This window comes from Arachis ipaensis, chromosome B7 (assembly GCF_059453495.1).
Source record: "Arachis ipaensis isolate K30076 ecotype BB chromosome B7, ASM5945349v1, whole genome shotgun sequence".
NCBI lineage: Eukaryota > Viridiplantae > Streptophyta > Magnoliopsida > Fabales > Fabaceae > Arachis > Arachis ipaensis.
This window is the reverse complement of record NC_142442.1, coordinates 18,739,327-18,755,959: the sequence shown is the minus strand read 5'-3', so window position 1 is coordinate 18,755,959 and position 16,633 is coordinate 18,739,327. Positions and strand designations below refer to the sequence as shown.

Genomic DNA, 16,633 nt, shown 5'->3' with positions numbered 1-16,633 from the left:
TCAAAATTTGCTCAACAGCATCATCAATTCTGCTTATTGGTACTTTCCCCGATTTAACAAGAAAGGTCAAATCTTCAATGAATGGTTCAAATTGTAAACCCACCATTACCTATATGTAATCTTAAATAAATGAACAATTTCAAAAAGTTCTAGTAAAAAATTCCACTTGTTGAAGATCTATACCATGTCAATTTCAGCATTGACAGCAGATTTAATGCAGTAGGGATAATTTGATCCATGAGGATGGCAAAGACGGTCAAGTCTTTCCCAGTTAGAAATCAAAAAGCCCTATATAACAACAGCAGTATAATTAAAATAAAAGTGCTATAATCAAACGAAGAAACAAAATAAAAGGCAAAAAAAATTATACTAATATATGGAGGCTCATAAAACTGTTTTTATATCAATCATACCCCTTTATACCCTAAAAGTAATAACATTCTTATCTTCTATCATATCAGTAGCATCCATATCTCCTTCCATATCATCATCACGAGATACATATATTAGTCCTCATAAATGATTTTATGACTCATGTATTCAACTATTCTCATATCATCAACATTATTCTTACCTCTGACGTGGCTGTTCTCCATTTCTTCATTATTTGGCTCACCATATATGAGATAAACTGATGTCTTCTTCATAACAAATTCTGTCCCATAAACAACAATCACAATCTCAACTCTGTCTCTGGGTTTCAAACTTGAAATTGTGCTTTGTCACTCGTCATCTTCAAGAGAAGCTAGTGTGTCACACTTATACACTTGAATGGTAGATTTTGTGTAATTTATTATCAACACATTCTTGAGACATTTTAGTGAGATGGTGTCCGCAGAAGAAGAATATACAATGCACATTGTCTTTGTCTTCAAGTCACATCCATTCCCGTGAGGGACATTGAAAATTATCAAGTCTTTGGATTTGTTTACATTGGAATATGTATGTTAGCATCATAGTTTAAGTGGTTTTTTATTGGTAGATTAAAATAACTTCTGAGATCACTTATGCTGAGATAATAAACAATTTTATAGTGAATTCTATGGTTTTAAATGATAGTTTTTTTTCCTTTTAATAACTCAATTTTTTATTTTGAAAAATATATTTTTATATGCATTTAGTAGCTTATGAAAAACTCATTCTTTCTTTTCAATCTATAAATCTTGCATTTACAACTTGTGAAGAGTAAAAAAAAACATTTTAACAAGTTTTCTTTGTCTATAAAGAAGAAAAGTAATTCATTTTTCAACTTGCGAAAAGTTTGAGTAAAAAAAACGTGAAATCAATTTCAAAACCTAAAAAACGAGAAAAGAAAAACAAAAGCCTTGCGAAAACCTAAGAGTCCATATGTTGGATTCACTTATATGGATCATTTTGAGATATTTCACATCTTTATTGGTTTCTCTGTGCAAATTTTCAATCTAAAATAAGATGAACAAATTTCAAATTTCAATCTAAAATAAGATGAACAAAAAAATTGAAAACTAAATATAATAATCAGAGAGAGACAGAGAGGAACTTACAAGAAGCTACTATGGCAACGTGCTCTAGCAACGGGCTCACAGCGACGGTGATCGATAAAGACGTTGCAACGATGAATCTGTGGAAGAAGAAGAACTTACATGCAGATTCACAAATAACAATGTGATAGAGTGAGAGAGCGAGAGAGAGGATGGCGCGGCGGCGGGCTCGGCGGAGGAGGAGGAGGAGAAGAAGAAGAAGAAGAAGAAGAAGAAGAAGAAGAAGAAGAAGAAAAGCAGCAGCAGCTCTGCTCTCAGGCAGAGGACGGCGGGTTTTCTCAGGCGTCGGAGAAGAAAAAGCTCTGTAACACCCTAATTAGCCTAAGCCTTACCTCGCGTCGTAAAGCAAAGGTTAATAAAAGGTTACGACAGTTCTAAAGCTCATACATATAATATATAGAAAGAATAATATAATCTAGAAGCCCGATGAAGGATATAACTCAAAAACAGGATTTAAAAAGCGCAAACGTACTAACGAAGCTTCTAACTTACAACACAAGATACAACTAAGATATATCAAAATATAATAGTAAAATATCATAAGAATCTAGCCACGGCTCGTGGAGTTTAAGCCGGCTAGCCATATACAGACCATACATGAATCAGACAGTAAAAATAGCTTATACAAGTTTTGTTCTATCAATACATGCCTCTAGGCAAAACAAAATACAAAAGTGAGAAATGTATAAACAAAATAAACAAAAGACTCCAAAAAGATATCATGATCCTTCGCTTCTGTCACCATCCAAGCAACTCACCGAGGTGGGTTGCGACCTGCATCTGAAAAACACAACAGAAATATGGTATGAGAACCGGGAGTTCTTAGTATGGTAACAGTGCCCAGTGATGTAGGATATAAGACCCCGGGACGCCAAAGGCAATCCTAGACTTCATATCCATCACAAGAATTCAATCTTAAGGCATACTAAAACAAATAAGCATAATTATATAAAGATTAACATAAAGGAACAGGGTACTCTATCTTAGGGGATTTCTACTCTAACCAAACACTGCTGTCCCACAGCCTTCACCAACCTATCCTCCATGCGATCCCATCGCTACCGCCTTCTGAACCTCCTCAATCCCAATAGAAATCACAATTAATTACAATGCAAGTAAAACACAATTATTGGCATATAAGGCAGATAATTCAAATAGCAAATAGGCAAACCATTACAAGTAGTCAAAGCATACAAACAGATAGAAAATGCATATGATGAACGCCTGTCCTATTGGCTGTGATATCACATTGTCGGTTCAACTACCAACCCGACACATCTCCATGGAGATGTCGCCCTTCGAAATCATCAATGGAAACCCCCGAGATATAGTGCTCGGATCAATGTCCAGGGTTTTGCGTCTGCACGCTCTATTGATCCGAAGGGATGCGAGCGGGATACTCTTGCCTCAGACCTCACATCTCAACGTAAGCGGGATTAACCACCGTCCTTATACCGCCGCCGCTACCTCGACAGGCGGGATTAACCACCGTCCCTGCCGGGCGCATAGCGTGTCTTAATCTCAGTACAAATCAGTACTTTAGTGTTTTTTTCAAAAAACATTTTCAGTATACATGGATCCATAATCTCATTCAGAGTCCTCGACTCATCTCAACCACTTTAAATTCACATTTAAGTTCCAAACTCAATAGTTCCTCATTTCTCATCTCATATATCAATCACCCTTCACATACCATCATACCATCCTCAGTACACCCGAGACCTAATCCTCCGTTTTCTAATTTTTCATAAAAATCATCAACTAAAACCCTTAGATTATTTCCCATGTTCTCATACTTAAAATTAAGCTCCAAAGTCTCAAAATGGTGTTATAGAAGCTTACAATCTTATTGGGAAGGTGAAATAGTTGAAAACAAGTTAAAATTTGAGAAACAGGGCGTGTGCGTCCGCACAGGGGTGTGCGCGCACACACCCAGGAAGATTTTTAAAAGTGTGCATACGCACAGGGGTGTGAATACGCACAGGTACGAAAACTCACAAGTCTGTTAACTCACACAAGCTGTGCTAGCGCCCCCAACAGACTGACCTTCCCAACGTGTGCGTGCACACAGAGCTGTGCGCATGCACATGTTGCAATTTCTCATTGGTGTGCGCGCACACAAGCTGTGCTAGCGCTGCAACCAGGGAGCCTTCCCTTGCGTGTGCGGACACACAGATCTGTGCGTGCGCACAGGTTAAAATTTTTGCAGGGTTGTGCGTGCGCACAAGGCTGTGCATGCGCACATACCAGAAATCATAAAATTCTCTGACTTAACAGAATTTCATATTTTTACACCAATCTTTGAATGATCATAACTTCCTCTACAAAAACCAAAATTTTATAAACTTTATATCAATTTGAAGGGTTTTCAATAAGCTTTAATCTCCAATAAATTTCAACTAATTTTAAAAACTGAGGCAAAAGTTATGATCAGATAAAGTTCACCAAAAACCAACTTTTACCAAAAATCACACTTTACCAAATTTTCCAAAATCCTCAAACCACATCCAACCAAAACAATACCAAACTCCCATTTTTCATCAAAATCAACCCTTTGTGTCATATTACACCAATCTTACCACATTTTTCTCCACATATTATTCTCAATCTCAATATCACATCTATCACATATCCACCAATCATCATTACATCACTATCAATTCTCATCATCAACACAACCATGATTCATATTAATAATCAACAATGTTTATTCATCCAAATCCATCATATCTCAACTTCATCATTTAACCACAACAACAACATCAATTCATTATACATCATCAACCCAAACAATCATCAACAACATATAAATTTCCAAACCTATCCTAGGGGTCACTAGCCTAAGTGTCCATAAATATTATATACTACATAGAGGAAATCGAAATAATACCTTGGCTGATTCCCAATATGCCAAAACTCAAAATTGAGCCCACAATAATCACCAACAAGCCTTCCAACACAATCCAAGCTTCCAATGTAACTCCAACAAGCACCAACAAGTTTCAATAGTTCCCAAACCCACAATAATCAAACTATATATGCATAAACCATCACAAATCAACCTAGGGCTTATCATAAATAAAATTTCACAAGAGTTTAATGCCTCTTACCTTTGCCAATAGCTATGGGTGCCAAAATCCAATGCTAAGCAAGGATTAGAGTGAACCTAAACACCCAAAATAAAAAAATCTACTTAATCAAAAGCCCTAAAAACCCAAATTTTTGAAGAGAAAAACTGAAAGAGATTCGAGCTCTCCTTACCAGTTTTTTGTATGGGTCTTGTAGAGCTCTTCACAAGGAACGCGTAGCCGCAAACGGTGCGGCAATCAGAGCTCTATAGCTCAAGATATGAGCTTGGGAAGAAGATGGTGAATAGTACTTCTTCTTCTTCTTCCTCCTTTTCTTTGTTGCTGAGTGTGTGTGTATTTAATTGTGTTGTTGCTACATGGGTTCATTAAATGAACCCTTATATATGTTGGGCTTGGGTCCAACTTGGGTCTGGTCCAACCCGTTAGCATTTTTAGCCCATTTGGCCTAACTTCGGACCAAACCTTTAAAATTAACGCCAGGTTTTCCATTTCTAATATTTTTCTAAGGTTTTTTGACTGTTTTCACTTTTTCTCGCACAGTACCGGGCAGACTTGAACCAGTTCAACCGGTTCGACTGTCGGTTCGCGGTTTTTCACAATTTTTCGCAGAAAACACATTTTCTTACTCAGAAAAACCTACTGAGTCAAAAAATTACATTTAAATCCTCAAATTCTCACTCTAAATTTTTATATTCTATTTTGGGGCAATTAATTATCTAATTAGGCGGTTAATTAAGCTCGGTACTTACAAACTCTGCTCTCTGTCTCTCTCCGTAATCGTGACACCGTCTCTGCTCTCTACTCTCAGGCGTTGGAGGAGAAGAAGTCTCACCCTGAATCCTGATTGTCTGAAGGATTGGGGTTAAATTTTAGGGGAAATGAGTGAAACAAGGGACGCGGGAAGCAAACGCGGGAGTGATGTTTTTTTGGATAAAAATCGACGGCTATTTCGTCGATTTTAGTTAAAATAAAAATCAACGCTTTAGCCGTCTATTTTATATAATAAATCTACACCGTTTATTTCACTTGCAAAAGAAATCTCTATCGTCTAAATTTATCGACGATAAAAATCGTCGATATTTTAATTATTAAAATAGACAACCAGTCCGTCGATTTTAAAGGGAAAAAAAATTTAACTACTATTTCGTCGGTAATGTAACGATAGTATTAAGGCATTAAAAGGTTGCCAAAATAATAGACGATATTGTCGTCGATTTTAATATTTTATTTCTAATCATCTCTTTTCTATTTTATCGACGATAAGCTGTCGAAAAATATCGACAAAAAACTTGACCATTGATTTTTGGCGTCGATAATTACACTATTTTTTGTAGTGAAACATACATCGCAGCCGTTCAAAGAAGCAACCACTCCGATCCAACTAGTTTGACACATTGACCAGTCACAATTGTAGACTTACACTGTGTTTGGTGCAAGGCTTTGTTTGGAAATTAAAAAAAAAGAAAAAAATGAAAAAAAAAGAAAAAAATAAAATTATTTATGTATTATTTGTATGAAGAAAAAATAGATAAAAAAATAAAAAATTTAGATATAATAATTATTTTAAATATTTTAATATTTTAGATCTCAATAAATAAATATAGTAGTTATTTTAAAAAATTATATTAAAATATTAAAATTTAACAAGTGATCTCATAAATTGGTTTTTTAATTAGTGAGTTATACCATATAAATTAAACAATAATAAAAATTATAATTTTAAAAATTTAAAAGATTTAAATTTTAGAATAACTATTATATTATTTAGTGAGGTTTAAAATATTAAATTTTTAAATATATAATCAACAATAATTTGATGAACTCGTTTAAATAAAAAAAATTACATAAAAAAATTATAATTTTAAAATGTAAAATTTTAAAATACAAATGACAAAATAATTTTATAATAATTTAATTATTTTTATTATTGTATGTAAGGATAATTTTGTTTATTAAGGTCTAAAAAATAGTATTAAAATTAGTACAATCAAAAATATTTTAAATTTAATATTATGAAGAAAAAATAAAAGAAATTTATATAAAGAATAATTTGATTAATTTTTAAAATTTTAAAAATGAAAATAATTTACGTCTGAACTTTCAAAGACTATTTTAATGATTATAAATAACTTTTTTTCATGTCAATTAATACATGATGTACTAGTGTCCACATCAACTAATAATCTTGTGACACGTGGCATTAACTTATTACGTCATTATCTAACTAACGGAAGGATCAATTTAATTTACGTTTTATTTTTCAATGACTAATATGACTAAAAAATTATTTAAAAATTAATTTAAAGAATGAATAATTTTTTAAAGACGAATTTGAGTATTAATCCCTATTTTTACTCCTAATGGAAATCTTACTTCAATCAAATAGGAGGGTTTATGGCATACACGCCGATGTTGGTATGTGCAATGCTTTTTATTTTACTTTTTTTGTTGTTTTAATTGTCATTTTTATAGATTATCTTTTTTATTAAGATATTGATATAAGGATGTTTTTTTTAAAGAAAAGATAGAAATAAATAGAAGCAATGGAAATGTATAATTGTACAATTTATATATGTTTGTGCTTACTTTACTTTGACCAAAACAAAAAATATAATACACATGTTTCCCTCTTCTTCCTTTTTGTTTATTCATATTTTACTAAACTATCAAACGTATTCATCAAAAATGGATTCATTGAAAAAGTAAAAATAAAAGATGGAAATTAACCTGATATTTACTAAAGAGTAGATATGTGTAATAAAATTATCCAATCGTTAATCAAGCTTAACAAAATGTCTTTCTTCGTAGATTCTTATCTTCTTCTACATTGACATTTGAAATTACTAACTCACAGCTAAATGTTACCATTTTAACCCCTTTTTCCAATGAAAACCCAACTTTTTCAATCTAAGACCATCTCCAGTAGGAAACTCATCACAGTTCCTGTTTATGGCCCACCTGTCATAAAAAGTAACTCCACATCAGCTTTTGCGTCATAAACAATAAATAGGAACTCAAAGCATCTCTCTCTTTTCCATTAGGAGGAACTAACTTTAGTCTCTATTGTGGTTCCACTTAATTAATTAATTAAAATACTTAAAATTAATATAATTAATTTTTTTCAATAATATTATTTAAATTTATAAATTTAAAAATAATTCATTATTAAAAGATATTAATATTAAATAAATTCATATATAATAATAATACACAATATATAATTCGAGATTATACTAATTTATAGTTTTGTGTTTACAACTGCTAATTTTAATAATATCATTAGCATTTTAAATTTTAAAAATAAAAATAACCAACTCAACTAAAAATTATTTTATAAGGTATAAAAATTAAATTTATTTTTTTAATGTAAGTAAATTTAATTAATTATAATTTAATATAATAATATAAATAATATTCAATATTAATTATAATATAAATAATTAATATAAATTATTAATTAAATAAAAACTTAATTATTTAATATAATTTTTATTATAATTATTATTAATTTAATTATTATTTAATTATTTAATTATTTCAGATTTTATATTATTATTTTTTTATAATAACTTGGCAAATGACAAGTTATTATTGATTAATTTGAGTCCCTGCTTAGAGGGACTCCCTTACCTTGATCCTTGTGCGGGAACTCACTCCTTCTCTTCTCCAATGGTTAGAGTTCCTATATATCAGAAAAAAGTCAAAGAGAAACTCACCATTGGAGGTGCTCTAAAACCCCACCTCATTCAAACCAAAGCAATCCCCAATGTTGCTCCCACAAAAAATTTGAACCACGCCAAATCATTCGCTGACAAGTGTGTTTGGAATGTCTAGTCAGTGTCTAGGAGATGAGTAACCCCTTGAAAGTTCAAACGGAATTGCAGCTTTAAGTTTTTGGAGGCTCAAATAATTCAAAGAAGAAGGAGGACAAAATTCTTGATGAAGGACGCAATTGTGGCCTTGACGATGCTATATTGTTGGAGCCTCGCACAATTGCAAATTCTGGCCTAACGTTTACTTTTTTTTTTAAAAAAAATTCTTAACATTTAATTTTATTTTTAATATTTTTTATTTATTTAATTTTATTTTTAAAGTTTTGTCTTTAACGTTTTAATTTTATTCTTAATATTTTATATAAAATTAACGTCTAAAAATAATTTTAGCACAAAATTAAAAACGTTAGGAATAATATTAAATAAAATTAAATATTAAAAATATTTTAAAAAAAAGTTACAAATGTTAAAAATAAAAAATATTCTTTATGCCTTGATGTTATACAAGTGGGTAGGATATTTATACAATTTTTATTTTATTTTATTTTTTTTTGACTCGAAATTGCAACTATTTTGTCAAATTGATAGTAGGTGACAAAGTTTAACGATAGTTGTAAGTTGTAACTCACTGACAGACATGAGCAGCAATACAGCATGGCGCAAATAATGATGAAGTCACCATGACTTGAGAAGTAGATAACACTGAGAACAATATAAATATGATTATAATCAAGATGGATAAGTTGAAAGGTGAAATCAGTTAAGCTAAGAAAGAGCAAATAAATCAGTTGAAGACTTGAAGTAAGACTAGTTTAGCTGAAACAGAATGCAAAAACAGTTCAGTTTTTCATTGAATCTGAAAGTTTAAGTACATCAGAAGCAATTTGAATTTGAACAAATCAAGAAGTTAAACAAAACAGAAAATTGATCCAGAATGTGAGTTGAATCAGTGCAAAATATTTAGAAGTAATTAAATAATATTCAATTTTTTTAATATATTTCAAAGAGCTACTGTTCAATTTTGATTGGTAAAGAGATAAGAAAGCATGTAGGACTCTTATCAAAAGTTAATAAATTGGTCAAATAAATAATAAAAAGATAAAGTATGTTTTTATTCTTAACATTTTAAAAAAAATTAAAAGTATTTATTATTTTTAATTTAATTGAATTTAATTTTATCTTTGGAATTTAAAATAAACTTTAATTTAATAATTCTTTATTAGTTAGTCAATTTTTTTCTTTTTAATTTCCTAACCACATAATCTTCATCAACATCATGTCATTTTCTCTCATCAACCCTCATTTCTGATCTCCAGCAAACAGAAACCTGTATGAAAGAAAGGAATTATCAAGTCCAGTATATTTCACTCTCACTGAAATCTTATCTATTTTGTCGGTGAAAATTAAATATAACTTAAATTTCAATTTTATATGTGATTGTTGAAAAAAGATCCTCTAACGTGATAATGTTAGTAAGGTAGTAAGTAGTAAAGTGATATTTTAATCACCTTTAAATTTGTAACATTTATTAATTGTGAGCCCTATTATCTTAATTTAAGGATAATTAATCGTATACTTTTTTCTCTAAAATAACAATATAACTTTAGAGGAGTTGGATTCGTGTTTGTTTTAGATACACCTTAATTAGTCTTAGATTTGTTACAAAATTAACTTTTAAATTATTATAACTTATATATTTTTTAACTTTATATTTGTTAGTCTTAGATACACCTTTTCTACACTATTATCGTTAAATTATTTTTTCGATAAATTTAATGGTAATGTCAATTTTTTTAAATTTTTTTTAATATTAATTTTTTATTTAAACTTATTTTCATGCAATTAGTGGACAAATAATAAATAATAGAAACTAATTATTAAATATTAAATATCAAAAGTTCACATAAATTAAAAGTCAAATAAATCAAATCCAATGAAACAGTAAAACAAAGTCCTAATCACCAAAGATCCTAGTAGTTGTCGTCGTCGTTATTCCTGTGGTCCTACTGAGGCACCGGAAAAGGCGGTGATGTTCATTTGTGTCCCACCAGCAGTACTGCTGCCACCAACAGCGTCACCTGCCACTGGCGTGCATTAGAGCCTAGTACACCGTCATCTGCTGCTCCATCCGCTAAAGCCGCTCCAGCTGCTCCCTCCACTCTAACCTGAACTCATCCGTGTCCATCACTCCTGTGAGGATCTCCTAATACCTCTCCTGAGTCTCGTTCAGCTGTTGAGTTTGTTCGTAAAGGTTCCGGGTGAGCTCCTACACCTGTAGCCTCAAATCAATGCCTTCCTCGGGATTGACAGCTCGATTGGTGGCAGAGGCGGATGATGGTCTCAATGTGGAGGTACAGAGGCTGTTGGCAAAGAACGACTCCAGTCTGTATATGCGGTTCTTGTACGACTCTGAGGCAGTCTCGAGATTGATAACTAAAACAGCAGAACCACTAGCGTCCTTCCTATTTTGTTGAGATTGCTGAGTTGCGACCTCCAGTCTCTGCATGTAGGACTCATGTATAACACATGTTATTATAATTAGGATGACAGTTGTACAGTTAATTGAAAATTTTATATCACAAGATCAGATGTTTTCTCACATAATGATTCGCAAACCGTTGATAAGCAAATCTCTCTTTGTTCTCCTTCAAAATGTGGGTATAACTGAAAGTCTCCGCCAATATCGCATCGTGATCCAATGACTTCGACTACACATATTGTATTAAAACAATATGTTAAGATGCCTACTAATGATATGTCAAAGAATATAATTATGTTAATAACAAAATTAGAGAAGCTACTGATGAGCGGATAATTTATACGCTTTTTGGCATTGTTTTTAGTATATTTTTAGTAGAATCTAGTTACTTTTAGGGATGTTTTTAATAGATTTTATGTTAAATTCACATTTTTGGACTTTACTATGATTTTTTGTGTTTTTCTGTGATTTCAGGTATTTTCTGGCTGAAATTGAGGGACTTGAGCAGAAATCAGATTCAGAGGTTGAAAAAGGACTGCTGATGCTGTTGGATTCTGACCTCCCTGCACTCAAAGTGGATTTTCTGGAGCTACAGAACTCGAAATGGCGCGCTTCCAATTGCGTTGGAAAGTAGACATCCAGGGCTTTCCAGCTATATATAATAGTCCATACTTTGGCCAAGAATTGACGACGTAAACTGGCGTTCAACGCCAGCTTTCTACCCAAATCTGGCGTCCAGCGCCAGAAAAGGATCCAAAACCAGAGTTGAACGCCCAAACTGGCACAAAAACTGGCGTTCAACTCCACAAATGGCCTCTGCACGTGCAACACTTAAGCTCAGCCCAAACACACACCAAGTGGGCCCCGGAAGTGGATTTATACATCAAATACTTACTCATGTAAACCCTAGTAGCTAGTTTATTATAAATAGGACCTCTTACTATTGTATTAGACCATCCTGGATTGTATTTTGATCCTGTGATCACGTTTTAGGGGGCTGGCCATCTCGGCCATGCCTGGACCTTCACTTATGTATTTTCAACGGTAGAGTTTCTACACTCCATAGATTAAGGTGTGGAGCTCTGCTGTTCCTCAAAGATTAATGCAAGTACTATTGTTTTCTATTCAATTCATCTTATTTCGCTTCTAAGATATCCATTCGCACCCAAGAACGTGATGAAGGTGATGATTATGTGTGACGCTCATCACCATTCTCCTCTATGAACGCGTGCCTGACAAACACTTCTGTTCTATATGAATTAAGCTAGAATGAGTATCTCTTAGATCCCCTAACCAGAATCTTCGTGGCGTAAGCTAGAATGATGGCGGCATTCAAGAGAATCCGGAAAGTCTAAACCTTGTCTGTGGTATTCCGAGTAGGATTCAATGATTGAATGACTGTGACGAGCTTCAAACTCGCGAGTGCTGGGCGTTAGTGACAGACGCAAAAGGAGGGTGAATCCTATTCCAGCATGATCGAGAACCGACAGATGAATAGCCGTGCCGTGATAGGGTGCGTGAGCATATTATTCACTGAGAGGAGGGGATGTAGCCACTGACAATGGTGATGCCCTTGCATAAAGCCAGCCATGGAAAGGAGTAAGACTGATTGGATGAAGATAGCAGGAAAGCAGAGGTTCAGAGGAACGAAAAGCATCTCCATTCGCTTATCTGAAATTCCTACCAATGATTTACATAAGTACCTCTATCCCTATCTTATTATATAATATTCAAAAACACCATTATCACTTTATATCTGCCTGACTGAGATTTACAAGGTGACCATAGCTTGCTCCATACCAACAATCTCCGTGGGATTCGACCCTTACTCACGTAAGGTATTACTTGGACGACCCAGTGCACTTGCTGGTTAGTTGTATCGAAGTTGTGACAATTATGAATTAAGATCAGAGCACCAAGCTTTGGAGCCATTACCAGGATTTGTTCGAGCCTGGAGATCACAATTTCGTGCACCAAGTTTTTGGCGCCGTTGCCGGGGATTGTTCGAGTATGGACAACTGACGGTTCATCTTGTTGCTCAGATTAGGTAATTTTCTTTTTTATTTTATTTTCAAAAATTTTTCAAAAATATTTCTAAAATTTTCTCATCTGTTTTCGAAAAAAAATAATAATAACAATATTTTCAAAAAAAAAAAATAATATGTTTTCAAAAATAAATTATTCTATGGTTTCAGAATTTTTAAGAATGAATTCTAGCGTTTCATGAAGCATGTTGAAGCCTGGCTGGCTGTAAAGCCATGTCTCAATCCTTATACCCAAGAGAAGAGCTTTTTTATCTTTCTTAGCCAATTGGCTGTTAAATGTAAGGAATGTCAGGCGTGTCATGTCTGAGTTACATACTAAAGCTTGGCTGGCTATTGAGCCATGCCTGACCCTTTGATTGGAGCTTTAGAGCATAAGATTCCTGGAATTCATATTGAAAATTTTGGAATCCTTATTTTTCTTTTCCAAAATAGTTTTTCAAAAATATAAAATAAAAACCCAAAAAAAAATTAGAAAATCATAAAAATCAAAAATATTTTTCTGTTTCTTGTTTGAGTTTTGAGTCATGTTATAAGTTTGGTGTCAATTGCATGTGCATCTTGCATTTTTCGAAAATTTCATACATTCATAGTGTTCTTCATGATCTTCAAGTTGTTCTTGGTAATTCTTCTTGTTTGATCTTGATGATTTTTTGTTTTGTGTCCTTTTATGTTTATCATATGCATTCTTGAATTCTTAGTGTCTAAGCATTAAAGAATTCTAAGTTTGGTGTCTTGCATGTTTTCTTTGCATTAAAAATTTTTCAAAATTATGTTCTTGATGTTCATCTTGACATTCAAAGTGTTCTTGGTGTTCATCTTGACACTCATATCATTCATGCATGCATTCATTGTTTTGATCTAAAAATTTCATGCATTGCATCATTTTTAGTGTTTTTCTCTCTCATCATAAAAATTCAAAAATCAAAAAAATATCTTTCCATTTTTCTCTCATCAAATTCGAAAATTTGAGTTGACCTTTTCAAAAATTTTTAAAATCAAGTTGTTTCTTATAAGTCAAATCAAATTTTCAATTTGAAAATCTTATCTTTTTCAAAATCTTTTTCAAAAATCAAATCTTTTTCAAAATTCTTAGTTATTTTCGAAAATTCCAAAAATATTTTTCAAAAATATTTTTCTTATTTTTAGACCAAATTTTCGAAAATAACATAATCAATTAATGTTTTGATTCAAAAATTTGAAGTTTGTTACTTGCTTGTTAAGAAAGATTCAAACTTTAAGTTCTAGAATCATATCTTGTGATTTCTTATGAATCAAGTCATTAATTGTGATTTTAAAAATCAAATCTTTTTCAAAAACTAATTTCTATCATATCTTTTCAAAAAAATATCTTCTTATCTTATCTTTTTCAAAATTTGATTTCAAAATATCTTCTCTAACTTCCCAACTTCTTATCTTTTCAAATTTGTTTCAACTAACTAACTAACTTTTTGTTTGTTTCTTAACTTTTTCAAAACTACCTAACTAACTCTCTCTCTCTAATTTTCGAAAATATCTTCCCTCTTTTTCAAAAATTTCTTTTTTATTAACTAATTATTTTTATTTTTTTTATTTTAAAAAAAAATATTTTCGAAAAAAAATACTAACCTTTTTCAAAAACTATTTTCAAAAATTACTAACTCTTTTTCAAAAATTGTTTTCGAAAATTCACTTCCCCCTCTCATCTTCTTCTATTTGTTTATTGATATACTAACATCTTTCCTTCAACTCTCCAAAAATCCGAACCCCCTCTCTCTCTGAGTTCAGATTTTCTTCCCTTCTTTTCTTCTACTAACACAAGGATCCCTATACTGTGGTATAAAGGATCCATATTATTATTACTATTTTTTCTGTGCCATCTTCTTTGTCATATGAGCAGGAGCAAGGACAAGAACATTCTTGTTAAAGCAGATCCAGAACCTGAAAGGACTCCGAAGAAAAAATTAAGAGAAGCTAAAATACAACAATCCAGAGATAACCTTTCAGAAATTTTCGAACAGGAAAAGGAGATGGCAGCCAAAAATAATAATAATATAAGGAAGATGCTTGGTGACTTCACTGCACCTAATTCCAATTTACATGGAAGAAGCATCTCCATTCCTGCCATTGGAGCAAACAACTTTGAGCTGAAACCTCAATTAGTTTCTCTGATGCAGCAGAACTGCAAGTTTCATGGACTTCCATCTGAAGATCCCTTTCAGTTCTTAACTGAATTCTTGCAGATATGTGATACTGTTAAGACTAATGGAGTAGATCCTGAAGTCTACAGGCTCATGCTTTTCCCTTTTGCTGTAAGAGACAGAGCTAGATTATGGTTGGATTCTCAACCCAAAGACAGCCTGAACTCTTGGGATAAGCTGGTCACGACTTTCTTAGCCAAGTACTTTCCTCCTCAAAAGCTGAGCAAGCTTAGAGCTGATGTTCAAACCTTCAGACAGAAAGAAGGTGAATCCCTCTATGAAGCTTGGGAAAGATACAAACAGTTGACCAAAAAGTGTCCTTCTGACATGCTTTCAGAATGGACCATCCTGGATATATTCTATGATGGTTTATCTGAGCTATCAAAGATGTCACTGGACACTTCTGCAGGTGGATCCATTCACCTAAAGAAAACGCCTGCAGAAGCCCAAGAACTCATTGACATGGTTGCTAATAACCAGTTCATGTACACTTCTGAAAGGAATCCTGTGAGCAATGGGACGCCTATGAAGAAGGGAGTTCTTGAAGTTGATACTCTGAATGCCATATTGGCTCAGAATAAAATATTGACTCAGCAAGTCAATATGATCTCTCAGAGTCTGCATGGAATGCAAGCTGCATCCAACAGTACTCAAGAGGCTTCTCCTGAAGAAGAAGCCTATGATCCTGAGAACCCTGCAATAGCAGAGGTAAATTACTTAGGTGAACCTTATGGAAACACCTATAACTCAACATGGAGAAATCATGCAAATTTCTCATGGAAGGATCAAAAGCCTCAACAAGGCTTTAATAATGGTGGAAGAAACAGGTTTAGCAATGGCGAACCTTTTCCATCATCAACTCAGCAACAGACAGAGAACTCTGAACAAAATGCTTCTAATTTAGCAAATCTAGTCTCTGATCTATCTAAGGCCACTGTAAGTTTCATGAATGAAACAAGGTCTTCCATTAGAAATCTGGAAGCACAAGTGGGCCAGCTGAGTAAAAGGATCACTGAAATCCCTCCTAGTACTCTCCCAAGCAATACAGAAGAGAATCCAAAAGGAGAGTGCAAGGCCATTGACATAAGCGCCATGGCCGAACCTGTGAGGAGAGGAGAGGACGTGAATCCCAAGGAGGAAGACCTCCTGGGACGTCCAGTGATCAATAAGGAGCTTCCCTCTGAGGAACCAAAGGAATCTGAGACTCATCTAGAGACCATAGAGATTCCATTAACCCTCCTTATGCCCTTCATGAGCTCTGATGAGTATTCCTCTTCTGAAGAGAATGAGGATGTTACTAAAGAGCAAACTGCCAAGTTTCTTAGTGCAATCATGAAGCTGAATGCCAAATTGTTTGGTATTGATGCTTGGGAAGTTGAACCTCCCTTGTTCATCAATGAACTAAGTGATCTGGATCAACTGACATTGCCTCAGAAGAGACAGGATCCTGGAAAGTTCATAATACCCTGTACCATAGGCACCATGATCTTTAAGGCTCTGTGTGACCTTGGTTCAGGAATAAACCTCATGCCCCTCTCTGTAATAGAGAA

At 33.2% G+C, this 16,633-nt stretch overlaps 1 non-coding gene across 1 annotated transcript; it reads right to left on the bottom strand.

The window, feature by feature from the left end:
- Positions 1-15,308: 15,308 nt before the first annotated feature.
- On the bottom strand, positions 15,309-15,416 carry LOC148550494 (small nucleolar RNA R71). The gene has a single exon (XR_015893164.1). It is a non-coding gene; the product is annotated as a small nucleolar RNA R71 (small nucleolar RNA).
- Positions 15,417-16,633: the final 1,217 nt, after the last annotated feature.